This window comes from Schistocerca piceifrons, chromosome X (genome assembly GCF_021461385.2).
Source record: "Schistocerca piceifrons isolate TAMUIC-IGC-003096 chromosome X, iqSchPice1.1, whole genome shotgun sequence".
Lineage (NCBI taxonomy): Eukaryota > Metazoa > Arthropoda > Insecta > Orthoptera > Acrididae > Schistocerca > Schistocerca piceifrons.
Genome location: NC_060149.1, coordinates 17,898,200 through 17,910,433, shown reverse-complemented (window position 1 = coordinate 17,910,433; position 12,234 = coordinate 17,898,200).

Below are 12,234 nucleotides of genomic sequence, written 5' to 3'. Positions count from 1 at the left end.
GCCCACTGAGATGTCTTTTCATACGCCTTGTAATGGTACTTGAATTACGTAACCTTTACGGTACCTCAACTTAACCTCTCGATACCAGCAATATTCTACTGTGTTTCTGTAAAGTAGTTAACATATTTCTGAGACAACATTCAGATTTGATTTCATTAATGTAGACGTACTTTGCTACATCGATATGTTTATGTTGCAATGATATTATTCTTATGTGTATTCTTTCTTTTGTCACTATGATCTTTGACGTACTTGAAACTGTTGTGACTTGGCAAGACAGCCAAGCCACTATGAGATAGCCGAAAGGCACGCGTTTAAGCTCACGCAGGCTGGCGTGAGGTCTGGAACAGTTAAAGGAGTTGAGTCTAGTAAAAAATGTACGTAGCTTCTGGAATACTTAACTTTAATCCATAATTGGTAAACATCGGTCTGACGGTACATGCATCACAAGATAAATAGCAAATGATAATGGCGCCTTGCTAGGTCGTAGCAAATGACGTAACTGAAGGCTATGCTAACTATCGTCTCGGCAAGTGAGAGCGTAATTTGTCAGTGAACCATCGCTAGCAAAGTCGGCTGTACAACTGGGGCGAGTGCTAGGAAGTCTCTCTAGACCCGCCGTGTGGCGGCGCTCGGTCTGCAATCACTGATAGTGGCGACAAGCGGGTCCGACGTATACTAACGGACCGCGGCCGATTTAAAGGCTACCATCTAGCAAGTGTGGTGTCTGGCGGTGACACCACAGTAACTCTGATTTTTGGGCGCGTAAGCGATTAGTTAGTTAGAGAGTCGGACCTTGAGAAGGTCAAGTCTTGGACGTCATGTTGGAAAGACGCATATTGCAGTCAGCTTATAAAATGTGAACTTTAACAGTGAGGAAGATGTTTTCAAGTATGTTTTGTATTGTGAAGTGATGTTTTGTGTGTTACGTGCCATTGCAATAAAAGCAATAAAAAAGAAGTGTAACTTGAATTCGGAGTGCTGATTATTTTTTTACATCACCATTGTGCTAACTTTGAAAGGTTTAATCTTCAAGAATGGTTTGTGAAGCGCATCTACAAACCTTTTGAATGTAGCAGAATAAAACCTAGGCCTCTTTGCATCCGAGCTTGGAATCGTCGCCACCTAGATTTTCGACGATTGAGCCATGATTTTACAACGAGACCAGCGTGGGAAACACGAAAAGATGAGTGCCTAATTTATTCATTATTACATGAAACGACTTTATTAACTGTGCTCTAATGACACCTGCCACATAATAACTTTGTTGTTGCCCGAAAATGCAGTATTTAGGAGCGTGAGCAACACCACAATCACTATTAAATTTTGACCTTTGTTGTGGTAGGATTGGTAGAACCTTGGGGTGGGACTACCCTTCTTGGTGTATGTGTAACCCGACCCCAGCTTGTATTGTACGCAACTGCTTTATTTCGCCTAACGAAAGTACTACAGACTGGTATCACTTAGAAGTATAGCTGGATAATTAAAGTCAACTAAACCACTAAAGTCTAAACAGTGGTTCCAGTTGAATAAACGAATGAATACGTGCTTCAACCGACAGAAAAACTAAAAACTAGTTTCACTAGAAGAGAATGAATGAATAACTCAGTACGCAAAACACCACCCGATTGGGTCGACCGTTTCCATTCTGTTGCTCCCAGATACTGGTTTCACGCTAAAGAAATGGATGAATAATTCAACGGATACTTAAAGCTACAACCAAATGCTGATACTGTACTTCACGCCGAGAAACCTTCCTTTCATGGTATCCGTGACTTCAAGATGGTCGTTTAACCGAAACTAGTAGTTGTCTGGAGATAAACAAACATTGCAGCAGCGTTGGCTGTTACGTGATACCGTTCTTTAAATCCAATGAAACCGTGTAGAACTATTTACAGGAAATTTCCTTAAAATCGTATGATAAACACGGTCTAGCAAATACAGCAATGCAAGAAGCGTAATTTTTAGAATTTTTTTATGCAAAATACGGAATTTTATCCTAAAAAACCTCTGAAAGGATGTATTTTATTTCTATAAATCTATTTTGTTTAACGCTGCTGTAATTTGAGTTGTGTTTTATTTGTGCATAAGCAGCAGTAGGCAGAGGAACACCTCCGTACATGCATGAATCTAGCTCTTACGAGCATTGTAGCATCTATAGTCGTCGTATACCTGTGTAACCGTGCACAGTGCTTATCAATCGCCAGCGTGGACGACATTTAAAAATTTTCTCTAAGGAAAGAGTTCTTCCATCTTGTGGTAGAAGCTCTCTTTTTGATCCTGTAGCCGGCCGAAGTGGCCGTGCGGTTAATGGCGATGCAGTCTGGAACCGCAAGACCGCTACGGTCGCAGGTTCGAATCCTGCCTCGGGCATGGATGTTTGTGATGTCCTTAGGTTAGTTAGGTTTAACTAGTTCTAAGTTCTAGGGGACTAATGACCTCAGCAGTTGAGTCCCACAGTGGTCAGAGCCATTTGAACCATTTTTTTGATCCTGTTTGCTTTCAGTAATTACGGAAATCTGGTTCTGCCTAGAGCAAACAAAAATTCTTAATCAACACCTATACATGTTTCGGTGAAGTTTCGTCACCGTCAGTGGGTTAATTTTATCTTTCCACAAATAACATGTACCAACTTTGAACGAGAGTGTATAGTTTTGGGTATGGTATTTATGAAATCATTAACAAAATATGTACCTTAATAGCATATATTGATGTTTATGTAGCTGCTTGTCATTTACAGGAGTGCAGTCATTTTATTCCCCGTTGTTATCTGCAATTAATCAAGATTTCGCAATAGTACTGGGTTGGTGTACAAGTTCGTAGCGTTTTTCCATAAGTTTAATAAACACAACAAATACATGTAACAGATACTTTAGTTATTAATAATATATTCCCCTTCACTGTTTACAACAGTCTGCCAACGCTGGTGTAACTTCTTGAGTCCGCGACTGTAGAAGTCACGTGGTTTTGAGGCGAAGAGCTCGGCGAGTCACGTTCGAAAGGCATTGTCATCCGGAAAGGAAGTTCCTCGAAGGTTATTTGATAGAGAACGGAAAACGTGGAAATCTGAGGGCGCAAGATCAGGTGAATAAGGTGAAAGCAGAATGACTTCCCAGCCCGACTCCTGTATAGCGCTTTTTATCAGTCTAGCAGAATGCGGGCGACGTCGTCGTAGAGTAGCGTTACGTCACATAATCTTACCGGTTGCTGTTCTCTGACTGCGTCTGCAAGAAGTCTCAGCTATCAGCAGTGATGGCTGTACCTCGGGGAAGCAATTCGTAGCACTGCCCGCTGCCGCTGTCCCACTAGATGCAGAACATTACATTTTGTATTGCTGCTTCGTCTGGTCACAACCATTCCTTTCTTTTCCTTATTTTAGCATACAGACACCATCTCTCGCCACCAGTAACGAATGACCGGTGTTGTTTACGAGCCAATTGATGCTGAGCAAGCAGAGACGCACATATGGCCACCTGCTGATTTTTGTGATTTTGGCTTAGAGTACGCAGTACGTATGCACCCGATTTTTAAACCTTCCCCATTGCATGCAAATGTCGCACGATGGTGGAATGATCACAGTTCATCGCATTTGCCAGTTCTCGAGTTCACTGACGTAGATCATTGTGGCTTAATGCGTTTAAACGATCTTCATCAAACCCTAAAGTGGAGAGTCAATAATATCAAAACAATCCTCCTTAAAACGAGGAAACCATTTTTTTCCGTGGTTTGTCCAGTGGCATTATACCAATACAAGGCGCAAATTTCCAGCTGCCTCCGCTGTTGTCACCCCTCTATTGAACTCAAACAGAATAGTATGTCGGAAACTTTTCGAATTCTCCACTCGGTACTTGATTTTCCAGAGTCCACAGCTCCACTCACTATCTCCAAATGACAAAATAACAATATGTCAACTCAAATAGCAGCAGTAAATTACAAATAAAAAATGACAATCGATAAACAAACCCATAGCAGCCGGAATACCAGCATGCAAAACAAAAACGCTACGAACTTACGCACCAACCTAATATATGACAAATATTTACCGATTCGTAAGGTCTCAAATGAACTATTGTTGCCGGCCAGTGTGGCCGCGCGGTTAAAGGCGCTTCAGTCTGGAACCGCGCGACCGCTAAGGTCGCAGGTTCGAATCCTGCCTCGGGCATGGATGTGTGTGATGTCCTTAGGTTAGTTAGGTTTAAGTAGTTCTAAGTTCTAGGGGACTCATGACCTCAGATGTTAAGTCCCATAGTGCTCAGAGCCATTTGAACCATTTTTGAACTATTGTTTTTTCTCCTCCGTTTTCTTAATGTTGTAGTACTGCTATTATCTTACCTTCAACTGCCAACACATATTTTTTAAATTATCCTTTACGTATCGTTTGCTATGTTAATGTAATAGCTTTCTAGACTATGAGTACCAGTTTCTTTGGAAATTGGTGAATAAGGGGGTAGGGGACAGTGTGTGTAACTTACGCGTATTTACTTTTTGTTGTTTTCACGTTTTCATGGTTCTAAGCAAACTGTAGTTTTTATCACTCGGGCTGGCCGAAGTGGCCATGCGGTTCTAGGCGCTGCAGTCTGGAACCGCGAGACCGCTACGGTCGCAGGTTCGAATCCTGCCTCGGGCATGGATGTGTGTGATGTCCTTAGGTTAGTTAGGTTTAACTAGTTCTAAGTTATAGGGGACTAATGACCTCAGAAGTTGAGTCCCATAATGCTCAGAGCCGTTTTTTATCACTCGGTGTGCCCCTGCTAAGAAGATATTCACTTGTTTCACCGTCTTGTTTTGTGTGATCTCAGAGGAAGTTTGCAGCTTTGTCTTTGTATTGACAGCAGGCTCTAAAGTGCGAGCGCACGTGTCTGTATGTGCATCTCTCTTATTACGTGTTGAGCTGTACGGAAACAGCATTACTCTTTGTTTTGTATGATTTCATCATCTGCGTCTGTATAAATGAATGTGCTCCAGCCTTCTGACGGATGAAATGAACAGAAGAAGAGCCAAGAAAGCGTCTACCTAGGATGTCCAAAAAGTGGCAAAGGCACGCTTATTATGAGAAATGATGTCAACCTGATCCCTGCAAACTACTTCATTACGTGAAACCAACGTCCTGAATCTTGAGCTCTGACGAGAATACCTCAGAGTAATAGCTCGTGGGAGAAAGTGGAACTGTCAGCAGTGTAGTAAACTGTGCTCCATTGACACACAGGCGGAATGGGGAAGAGAGAGAGAGAGAGAGAGAGAAAGAGAGAGAAACTAAAGTTTGTGCGACACGTGTTAGCTTCGATCACCATAGATGGAAATCACTGATTGAAAGTACAAAGCAAGTTACACATTTAAAATAAGTTGTTATGTCACATTTCCTATCTGTTTGAAGTAGGGAAGGCTGTTGTACCTAGAGAATAGTAAACATAGGTACACATGATAGTTTTTGGCCGATGCTTCAGAATGAGATGAAGGAATGCTCACTAGAGACCGCCGTAAGCAGTTACAGTCATTTTTTTAGTTATTTTTTGTGATTAGACGTGAGGTGGCGTTTTGTGCAGCATTTGTAAATATTTCACGTTTCTCACATTTAAACATTTAAATGCTGTACAATGTATATACGCTATTTGGAATAAATTGTTAATTCTTCAGGTATTGAATTTTATGGGAGTAAAATGCTTTATATTTTAATAATATTTATACAACATGTGGATACTTAAGCCATACTTCGTCAGACGTGCATCAACTTGTACCTTGAAACAGAAGAAGGTGTTTTACCATGGAGCATGTGATACTTGCCAATGAATTGAGTTATTTAATCTCTTATCAGCTTTACTTGTCTTGATAGTGGAAATTTGTATTAGTTTCCAGTAGCTTCTATTTCAAAATGTATTTAACATGTAACTGGTTTTTGATAATACTTTTGTTTAATTTGATTTCAATTACTGATTATTAGTATGTAGTAAAGTAATAATGTAACAAATAAACGATTAAATTCACTAGTGACAACATTTTCTCGATCGCAATGCTTTTAAATTTCAGTCTAATATTTGTTGCTGGATACATGACCCTGTTATATCTTGGAATATGTTTCACATTTGGAAAAATCTTAATATTCCGGGAAAATTTTTGTAATTTCAGAAAAAGATTGCAGCGCAAAACAATTGAATGTCATTATTTAACAACAGAATATGAAAATATATTGGACTTCTCAAAAGTGTAGCAAGGTACGACAATCACCCTCTCCCCCATCCCGCCACCCCCCTCCCCTCCCCCAAAGAAAGAGCAGCTTTAAACATCATTCTGTACACTATATGGTATTATGTGACTGTTGTTTTCGCTTACTCCAATAAACTAAAAACTTCGTTACAGATAAGGGAATAAAACAAAAAAGAAACGGGCAAAGAAAAATGTAAATCAAGCAACTGGTAATTTTTGATCCCATATTAGTTTATTAACCAGAAACAGAAGCAAAAATTATGTTTGTCAGCAACAAGAACAAGGAAAAAACTGCTATCAGTAATACAGTTGTTGTGAATTACCTAAGCCAGTTTCTCTGCCGTGAACGTCTCTTTGCTAGGTTCCTGAAACTTTATGCTCCCATGCAGTATAAATTCTTCCGAGTTTTGACCAAACAGGGGAATACTTATTTTCATAACATTTCTTCCATGAAATGAAATTTTATCCACGTTTATGAGTGCTGGGCTATGGGCGATCTGCTTCTGACTGTGACTGATCAATTTTTTAGATTATTTACCTCGAAGCGCAATTTTAACATACTTGAGTGATGCACAAACGCTTCAAGTTCAGATTTTCTGTAGACTTCACACGTTCATTTTGGTGCTTAGAAGATTTACTCTTGTTGATTATAGGACATTTACACTTTCAGATTTTAAGTTCTGAAGAACAATAAATCGCAAGCCTTGTAACTCATCCATATCTTCCATTTTGGGTTTCGTGAATAGAACTTTGGATAAAAGAAGATGAATTTTCATGGACAACAGAGGGTCCCTCTTTTCTTCTTCTTGGGAGTACATTCCACACTTTTTTTTTTTTGAGTTTTCGGTTTTAAGCGGCTTTCGATAAATTTGCCGAGTTTTATAAACTTTACCAGGCAAAGCATCTAATCTCATGTCTTCTGGGTATCAATAAGTAGAAGCAAAAAGTAATTTTCGTTTAATCAAAGGTGTAGTTTTTGTAATAAGAGAAAAGTAATTTTCAGTATATAGGTTTTATGTAGTCACAATAATATAATTCTGGTACAAACATCGCAGAGCAGAGTAGCATAGACGTTCAGCAGTTGCTGCTGTCAGAGAATCGAAGGGCCAGCCTTATCTGTCTGGTAGGTAATTCGACCAGGTCTTAGCATGCTAAGTGAACACCTCAATTTAATAATGTTTGCACCTAAACACAAATAATTTTTCTTTGGTAAAAGTTTTAATTTTCTGAAATGTCCGTAACAGCGAAGACTGTTATACACTAAGCTTTCGCCAAGATATTGGACTCTGAATTTTCAGGCTATTATTCTGCGATAGATGTTGGTCTCTGATTTGAGACTAAGGTGTAGCGCTGAACTAATGCGACCAAAAAATAAGCACTGAAAGCGCTTTTTCAGGATTGGTTTAGGGAAACTTATGGTATTCTCAGCAAATGAAGGTTAAACACGAGTGCCTAAGAGGAAACATTCACTACAATATCTCCACAAATGTGTATCTGCGACGCTTGTGCTTCCGCGACGAAGAATTATGTCCCACGTTCTCTCACACCAATTACATCCTGTCGCGAAAATGGTGACCATTGAAACAGACGTGGGTTTTGAAGAACGTGACTCTGTTCCAGAGTGAGTTATTACTGTGGAGTTGGAACTTTGGTCACAGAGTTTCTGCACGTTTCAAGCGACCACTTGAACTGGTACGACACCGTACTCGTTCCGTTGTCAAAAAAGAACTGTTGACTAAGAGGGCTAGAAGCGGTAACATGTGGACGGTAAAGTGGTTTCGACGCTGTGGCGTTCCACCAATTTAATTTATGTTTCTTTAAACCACTACTAGCGAATGCTGGATGGTCTTTCGAATAAATCACGCATATCTTTTCGCATTCTTCCTCATGGACTCAAAGTATGTGTCGCACCGGGACTCGAACCAGGGACCTTATCTGTTGAGGGCGGTTATCTTACAAGGTGAGCTATCCAGTACGTCACGAACCGCCCTCACAGCTTCATTGCTGTCAGTTCCTCTCTCCTACTTTCCAAACTCACAGAAGCTCTCCCGCATACTATGCTGGACTAATAAACTATGAAAGATTCATACTGGAAACAAATCCCTAAGGGTATGCCTGAGGTATTTCTCCGCACTTTCTTCTCTTCCGGGAATGCTAATCCAGCAACGTAAGTAAATGAGCTCGTGTGAATTTTGAAAAGTGAGAGAGAGACCCTCATGGAAGTCAAGTACTGAAGACGTGTTATCAGTTTTGTCTCTATAGCGAAAGTCAAAATTCCAGGACTGATTCCTGGTCCGGTATATACACTGCCTCACAAAAAAAAAGCACCCCGAAGAAACGTTCGGATGTCAACGGAACTTCGTACCCATACACACCATCGGCGGGTATGTAAATTATTAGTTAGAGTTGCAATTCTCTGGGATAGGTCGAATGGCCACAGAAATGCATTAGTGTTATTAGTGTTTAGTGTAGCTGCCAGGTCTTGTAGCGTATATAAGTGGTGTGAAAAGCATCAGATGTTGACTGGTCAGAGTAAAGGGCAGGGAGAGACCGTGTACTCATATGAGACAGCGTTATCAGCACATCACAGGTTTTGAAAGGGGTCTCCATTTGGCTGGCAGATCGAATCGTTCGGTATCCAGATTTCTGCGGCGTTCGGATAGGACAGTGGCCCGGTGTCGGACTGAATGGGAACGTCAGGGCAGACAAACCCTTCATCATGAGTCCAGTGGAGCACGCCTGACCACCAGGAGGGAACTGAACTGAATTACTGCCGTGTCGTTATTGGGTTAATGTCTGCTCCGGTTTATTGCGTATCGATGGTGGAAAACGGTATCCACTGATGTTCGCATTCGTTTAGCAAGCGCACGTTGTGCCATCAGCTCCGCTGTGAGTGAGTGTGTCCGTGCGGAAGGCACTGTGATTATAAAAGACGCGTAAATACTGTTCGTGCATTCACGTGCGTGTAACAGCAGTTCTCCACCGCCCGGGTCGGATTGCGAAGCATGAGCGCAGCGCACATGGAGAGCAGCACCGGTACCAGCTGACACACCGCCGGCTACTGCACGAACAGCGACGTAGCAACAGGGTCGTGAAACCCGGCCTGTCACTGCTCATTGTGCCCCGTACGATCTATTTTTACGCTATAGTCAAATAAATTAGAAATCGACTGTCTTTTAGCAAAACAGTAGGACGTTGGCTTCCAACAACTCACACTGTGTTGCATTTCGGATGCGTGCGTTGTGCTTGTTGGGTTGCGCTGTCTCTATATCCACCTAAAAGCGCTGATACTGGAGAAAGCTTGTCGGTCTCTGGTAGCGGTAGCGGATCTCCAATGTAAGTAATCGCGGATACTTCAAAAGGAATGACAGCCACTGAGAGGCAGATAAACTGGCACTGTAACGGCAAGCGCCAGTGCCGAAATGGCGTCGGCGATGACATCAGATGCTTCGAATGTGGAAAAAATCGCTGTTTTCGACGAGCTTCAAAACGAACTGAGGTTGAAGAAAACCTCAACAGTTGTACCAGCAACAGTGAAAATTAAAATCTGAGCGCTCATCATTGCTCAAGGAAAGTTAGAATGGCAGAATGAGAAGTTGCGCAAAGAAAATCAGTGTTTACGTAAAGAACTAGCTAATACCAATGAGCCAGATACGCTGGAACGAATTCAGCGTCTGCAGTCGGGAATAATAGGTCTCAAAGCCGAAAATCAAAGATTAAAAACAGGAAGTAAGTCAGCTCCATTATCCTTTGTGGCAGTTGCGGCCGCTAACTCACCTACAAAACCAAAAAGCAAAGTAGAAGACCGTATACGGCAAGCCAAATGCAAACAGTCGAGTGTCCTCTTTTTTTAAATCGGAAAACAATCAAGACACCAAGGTCATACGTTAAACAGTCACTAAAAGAATCAACCCAAGAAAAGATAAAGTAAAAATGAAAGTCATTTTTAGAAACGGAAACACATGCAGATAAAAGGAAAATCATATAAAATATAGCTCAACTAAAATATAGTAGATGCGAAATTCAGACATGTTCTCGGAATGTACGAGGTCTCATCTTCTCTAACTGATCAGGACTTGCTGGAGGAACTATATGACATCAACTTAAGTGAACGCGTCTCAAAGGAATAGTTGTACTAGGATAAAGTAAAGTTCAAAACTGGCCCAAAACGTAAACGAACAGTTAATAACGTCTTGGAAATCACACCAAGATTTCAGCATTGCTGAAGCAAACACAAAGGGTCTATAATGAAACCGAGCCCTTGTACGCGTACATAAAAGATTTTGTACCTGTTCAGAAATGTTTAAGTTGCTGGGGCCTAGGTCATCCGCCAAAACTTCGCCATAAAGAAACAGTCCGTGGAAAATGTGCGAACCAGGGCACGAGGAGTCAGAATGCTGAGAGGAAGTCACAATTGGATGCATACTATGCAAATATACGCTGAAATACAAAAGAAGCTGGTATGGACATGGCTGGCCGAGCGGTTCTAGGCGCTACAGTCTGGAACCGCGCGACCGCTACGGTCGCAGGTTCGAATCCTGCCTCGGGCATGGATGTGTGTGATGTCCTTAGGTTAGTTAGGTTTAAGTAGTTCTAAGTTCTAGGGGACTGATGACCTCAGAAGTTATGTCCCATAGTGCTCAGAGCCATTTTTTTTGGGTATAGACATGCGTATTTAAATACAGAGATATGTAAACAGGCCGAATACGGAGCTGCGCTCGGCAACGCCTACATAAGACGACAAGTGTCTGGTGCAGTTGTTAGATCGGTTACTGCTGCTACAATGGGAAGTTATCAAGATTGAAGTGAGTTTGCATGTGGTGTTATAGTCGGCGCACGAGCGAGGGAACACAGCATCTCCGAGGTAGCGATAAAGTGGGGATTTTCCCTTACGACCATTTCACAAGTGTACCATGAATATCAGAGATCCGGCAAAACGTCAAATCTCCGACATCGCTGCGGCCGGAGAAAGATCCTGCAAGAAAGGGACCAACGACTAGTGAAGATAATCGTTCAACGTGACAGAAGTGCAGCCCCCCCGCAAATTGCTGCAGATTTCACTGCTGAGCCACCACCAAGTGTCAGCGTGCGAACCATTCAACGAAACATCATCCATATGGGCTTTCAGAGCCGAAGGCCCACTCGTGTACCCTTGATGACTGCACGACACAAAGCTTTACGCCTCGCCTGGTCCAGTCAACATCGACATTGGATTGTTGCTGACTGAAAACGTCTTGCCTTGTCGGACGAGTCTCGTTTCAGATCATATTCGAACGGATGGACGTGTGTAGGTATGGAGACAACCTCATGAATCCATGGGCCCTGCGTGTCAGAAGGGGACTGTTCAAGCTGGTGGACGCTCTGTAATGGTGTGGGGCTTGTACAGTTGGAGTGATATGGGACCCCTGATACGTTTAGATACGACTCCGACAGGTGACACGTACATAAGCATCCTGTCCGATCACCTGCAACCATTCATGTTCATTGTGCATTCGACGGACTTGGGTAGTTCCAGCAGGAGAATGCGACACCTCACACGTCTAGAATTGCTACGGAGTGGCTCCAGGAACACTCTTCGGAGTTTAAACGCTTCCGCTGGCCACCAAACTCTCCAGACACGAACATTAATGAGCATATCTGGGAGGCCCTGCAATGTGCTATTGAGAAGAGATCTCTACCTCCTCGTACTCTTACAGATTTATGGACAGCCCTGCAGGATTCATGTTGTCAGTTCCCTCCAGCACTACTTCAGGCATTAGTCGAGTTGTGTTTCTGCGTGCTCGCGCGGGCCCTACCCGATGTTAGGCAGTTTCTTTGGTTCTTCAGTGTAGAAATATATGTGATAAGGTAGGGGGCGGGGGGCTGGTTGCCCTACTTACAAGCAGTTGTGTATGCGTGGTGGGAAACTTCCAGGCCATTCCAAACATCTCATAACGATTACTAGGACCCAAGAGGCCAATGAAGCGATTGTAATACCGAATATCAATTGAACAGTCACAAAAATAACACAACTCTGTTCTGAACATGTGGCCA